Here is a 6,000-nt window from a genome sequence, read left to right as displayed (position 1 = left end):
GACCTGAGTGAATGTGGTAATTGGAGGGGAATCTCTTTGTCACCGATAGCTTTGAAAGTTTTCAGTAGAGTGTTGTTAAATAGGTTGGAGCCGGTGGTTGAGGGTATTCTGAGGGATGAACAGGCTGGTTTTAGAAAGGGACGTGGTTGCAATGATTAGATCTTTATAGTTAGGCATTTGATGCAGCAAGTTAATGAAATGAGAGTACCGTTAAGTCTTTGTTTTGTTGATTTTGAAAAGGCTTTTGATAGTGTTTCGAGAGAGACTATGGGGAAGATCATGAGACATTATGGAATACCAGAGGAGTTTGTGAGGGTCATTATGAACATGCATGAGGACACATTTTGTAAAGTGATGGTTGATGGTTGTCTGAGTGATTCGTTTGAAGTCAAGTCCGGAGTAATTCAAGGTGGTGTTCTATCGCCTTTACTATTTTTATTGGTCATTGATTACATTATGAAACGCGTTGGAACAGAAACCGGTGCAGGTATACTTTGGGGAGAGAACAGGAAACTTTTGGATTTAGATTATGCAGATGATATAGTTTTGATTTGTGATGGGCCAGAAGAGATGCAGAGAGTGTTGGACTGTTTGGTGAGTGAAGGTCGCAAGGTGGGTTTGGTTATTAATTGTGGAAAAACTGAAATAATCAATATGAATATGGAAAATGCGCAGGAATGTGTAATTGGAGGTATGGTTGTAAAGCAAGTTGATAGGTTTAAATATTTAGGTACTTATTTAGCCAAGGATGGTTCTTTGAACTTTGAATTCGAGGAAAGGTTAAAGAAGGCTAATCAGGCAATGGGAATGCTTAAAAATATTTGGAATAATAACAATTTCTCTGTGCATACAAATATCAAACTTTATAAGGTAATGGTTAGGAGTATCTTAATTTATGGACACGAGTCTTGGTACAGCACAGTGACTATGGAGAATAAATTCTTGGTGTTTGAAAACAAAGCACTTAGAAGAATATTAGGAGTTAAGTGGTGGGAAAGGATACCAAATAGTAGAATTAGAGAAATAACGGGAGTGCAGCCGATCGATGAATATGTTAGATTCTCACGATGGAAGTGGCTAGGACATGTGTATAGGAGACAGGGAATAGTACGAGGTACACCAGGGTGGGTGGCACTTGGTAGGAGAGGTAGAGGAAGGCCAAAAGAGACGTGGGTGAGGACAATGAGACGGGAAGCTGGAGATGAGTGTTGGGGAGATCTTGAGGAGTTAGCACAAGATAGGATGTGGTGGTGTGAGTTCATCGAGGCCCTATGCATCCCCGAGGGTGCCACAGGAAATGATTGATTGATTGATTGATATCTATATCTTTCTATCTATCTATCTATCTATCTATCTATCTATATATATATATATATATATATATATATATATATATATATATATATATATATATATACATGGTAATTCGTAAAGGTCTTTCATAAATGTCAGGGTGAATTCTTGAGCATATCTTATGACATTATTACTCTATGAGTAAACTCCGATAACACCATCGTTTGCATATAATGGCCATGCAAACCAGTCTTTTGGAAAGGGAAGTGAAACAGCCGTGAAGTTCATATCAATCTTATTTTCTTCCCAATTACAATAAATTACAACTAATTCGCATCTGTATTACCTGTACGAGCCATGTCAATGCGAAATGACTGTCGGTTGAGTTGCCACATATATGGACCATCTCTGATTACCTAACATCCCATTGCGTACTCGTACTCTTGTCCTTTTTTTTTTTTTTTTTTTAATGTGTCCGACTCTGGGCAAAGGCTTCAGGGCCTGTATCTTGGGGGCAGTAGCCTATCCCAAGGCCCAGTAGTCCTCCTACACCTCCACATGTCACCACTTCGCCGCTAACACCCACCGTCCATATTGAATACATGCTAGGGCTGTCTCATACAGGACTGGTGTATTGGTATTAGCGGGGGTATTTTTACGACATGTCGGCGGGTCATCTGGTAGATCAGGAAAGTCTGCTTTTTAATGAAATTCAAATCCTTAAACTGTCCCCTGCCCCAGCCAGGATTCGAACCTGGGTCCATCAGGACTGCAAGCCGCCTCTCTACCGATTCAGCCACCGCCTCCCCCGGTAACCTGATGACCAATGGTTTGTTTTAATTAAGCACAGCTCATTCTCTGCTTCATGTACTGTTTCATAAATGTGTGTCTTTACAATGGCCCCAAATGAAGCAAATAATAGGATTCGAAGCAAGAGTGTGAAGTCTTGTGGGGAGGGTGAGACAAGCCATACGACAACTCCTACTGGTGCATCCGTCAGGAAAAGATAGTCACTGCCATTAATGGTAAGGGCTAAGCCCATAATGTACTGTAGTACTGTAACTGAGAGTACAATGTTAGGTGAATATTGGATAAATGACCAGGGCTGTGCGAACACTACTGTATTAGCAATTTGTAAACAGCAGGTCATTAGGTTCCTGGGTCCAGACACAAGAGTACGAGTACGCAATGGATGTTAGGTAATCAGAGATGGTCCATATACTTCGTATGTAGCAACTCAACCGACAGTCATTTCGCATTGACATGGCTCGTACAGGTAATACAGATGCGAATTAGTTGTAATTTATTGTAATTGGGAAGAAAATAAGATTGATATGAACTTCACGGCTGTTTCACTTCCCTTTCCAAAAGACTGGTTTGCATGGCCATTATATGCAAACGATGGTGTTATTGGAGTTTACTCATAGAGTAATAATGTCATAAGATATGCTCAAGAATTCACCCTGACATTTATGAAAGACCTTTACGATTTACCATGTATATATATATATATATATATATATATATATATATATATATATATATATATATATATATATACAGTATATATATAATAAACATAATAAACGTTGATTTTGGATTGAATAAATAGGTAGATAGATAGACAGACAGATAGACAAGTATCCCACATTCTCTTATCAGAAACTTACCAACGCACCACTGTCTTGAAAATATATATGTACATAATAAACATCGAGAAGGAAGTCGTGAAAACATCGAAGTTTTGGGAAAAAAATATCAACATTAACATCCTACAGACTCATAGAACAAAAATATCTCACCAATGCGCAACTCATGGAAAGATATCTAAATAACGATAACAATAAAACAGTGATAAAAAAATAAACAAATTAACAATAAGAATGACAAGTTTTTTGTTTCTAAATATATAGCAAAAAAATATCACATCATGCAACAATGAAAACTCATCTGAGCACATGTCAAGAAAACACACCTTCTGTCAAAAAAAAAAATATATATATATATATATATATATATATATATATATATATATATATATATATATATTTATATAAAAGTATATGATTGAGAAAAAAAAGACTAATAAAATATTTTTGACGCAAAAGATATCACAATAACCTTAATATCTTACAGCTTCCCAGAAAACTTCACCAAGACGTCAGAGTCAATTTACAGTACCTGTCTCTCTCTCTCTCTCTCTCCGTATCATCCACTCTTTACCAGACGCTTTAGCGAACCTGGTATTGTTTTCAGTTTGTGTGTGTGTGTGTGTGTGTGTGTGTGTGTGTGTGTGTGTGTGTGTGTGTGTGTTAGCACTATAACTTCGCAACCGCTTAAGATATCATCACAATATTTTACAGGTGTATAGTAAGGAAAAAAAAAAAAACGATCACGAGTTTGAAATTGGTAAAAGTAGGTCAAGGTCTGTCTGTTAGTATGATAACTTCGCAACTGCTCAAAATATCATCGCAAAATTTTGCAGGTGTGTAATAGGGATGAAAATCTCCTACGAGTATTGTTTTCAGTTTGCATGTCTATGTGTCTGTGTGTCTAATAGCACGATAGCTTCGCAACCGCTCAAGATATCATCAAAAAATTTTGTAGGTGAGTAGTAGGGTTGAAATTTCCCTACGAGTTCGAAATTGTTGAAAATAGGTCAAGGTCTGTGTCTGTTTCCACGATAACTTCGCAATTAGTCAAAATATCATCACAATATTTTACATATGTGTAGTAGAAATGAGAATCTCCTAAGAGCTCGAAATTGGTAGAACAAGGTAAAGGTCAAGGTCATATTCTGAGCCGCGCTAGATATGTATCGGCCCGCGGCTGTTGTGCTTCTCCCCTTGGGGGGGGGGGGCCCTCTAGTTTCTTTTATTCTCTCTCTCTCTCTCTCTCTCTCTCTCTCTGCTGCATCAGGAGCTTAAGGCTCTGGGGTAAGGCTAATCACTCCCGATATTTAAGGTGGGGGTGACCAGCCTCACTCGCCCCTGAATGACATTACGTACGCACTACAACCCAGCCTTTCCTCAGATGTAATCTCCCACCCGGTTGGAGCGCCTTAACCCACTAGACCACCAGGAGTCATCTGGTTATATAGTTACCATCAAGCCTAGTAAATATTTTATGCTACAAGAAGCCATTTAGCCCGTCGCTCAGTGTAGTGTAACTGGAGGTCAAGTACATCGAATGAGTGGATGGTGGAGGCCCTCACCTACGACAGTAAGAAGAAAAACAACAGACAAATACCTGTGTCGACGGAGCACTGCCTTGCCGTGGGAAAGACTGGGCATGTAAGTGATAAATGGGGCTATTGTGGTCAGCTGCTGCCATACTAAACATGCTGATTGTAAGGTGATATATAAATATATCAACAGAGGCCAGTGGATCTATATATACATATACAATGAATAAAATGGGAAAAAATAATCAAATTAAGAAATAAGTAAATTTTAAATCAATCAATCAATAAATAATAATAATAATAATAATGATAATAATAATAATAACAAAAATAATAATAATAATAATAATAATAATAATAATAATAATAATAATAATGATAATAATAATGATAATAATAATAATAATAATAATAATAATAATAATAATAATAATTATTATTATTATTATTATTATTATTATAATAGTAATAACGATAATGTATGGCGACATTAGAAGGATTTACGTGTATAAAACATTGGCGAGGGCAGTAAGGTGCAAGAAGTAAATTATATCTCCATGTAAAAGGTGTTATTGGATAGATGAATGGATGGATAGATGGATGGACAAAAGAGATAAAGATAGACAGACAGATAGTCAGGGAGACAGGCAGATAATCAGACAGACAGACAGATAAAGAGATAGACAGTCATACGGTATACAGGCAGACAAATAGCCACTGACTGAGTAAATGATTGATGAATTGAATGGGTGGCTGGACGGACAGACACAGACTGATTGATACACAGATACGTACACAAACTGAATATATAAGTTAATGATAGAGTGACATATAGAGTGATAGATAAATAGATAGAGAATTGATAGACAAATCAGGAAGTAAATGGTTGTTGTGGTATTGAAATGGATATGATTGGCCAAGCGTAGATAATGGAGAATTAGGGACTGACTAGGAGTGTAGAGGCACTAAATATTATAACACACTACATAACAGTTAGAGACATTAATATGCTGTTGATATGTAATATATAGGTTTGAGGAAAGTCGTGTCCACATTCGAGAAAGCTGGAGGAAAAAGCAATTGATGTTCTAGCTAAGGCATGTCACAACAGCACAACATGACGTCATGGAAAGTAAATATCTCGTAGCTGTAGCAGAGTCGTTTCCAAAATGTTAGATTACAGGGTTGGAAGAGGAGAGAAATTTCAAGTTGGTCTTGTCGTGGATGGCAGGAGAAAGGTAAAGATGATTCTGGGGTTTGATTGCAGTTTTATTCTCAAAAGGGAGTTATCTTGACAAGAGCAGTACTAAGGTGAGGGCCGTTATGCTAGCTAATGCCGTGCCCTCTACTCCTGCCTTTTCCACCGTGCCTCTCTTGTTTCCTATAGCGTCCCAACCCTTTCTGACCAATCTCTCCAATTTCCCCTGAAATGCCTCGTTGGGTCATGCGTAGGGCACGTGCATGCATGTGGTGGTCTTCCATCAGGTGTGCTGTGTGACTTTCCATGATGTCATGTTGTGCTG

Source organism: Coenobita brevimanus, chromosome 116 (assembly GCF_032717465.1).
Source record: "Coenobita brevimanus isolate Jiangsu-jjx chromosome 116, ASM3271746v2, whole genome shotgun sequence".
NCBI classification, from domain to species: Eukaryota; Metazoa; Arthropoda; class Malacostraca; order Decapoda; family Coenobitidae; genus Coenobita; species Coenobita brevimanus.
The sequence above is the reverse complement of the archived record's forward strand: the minus strand, read 5'-3'. Positions refer to the sequence as shown.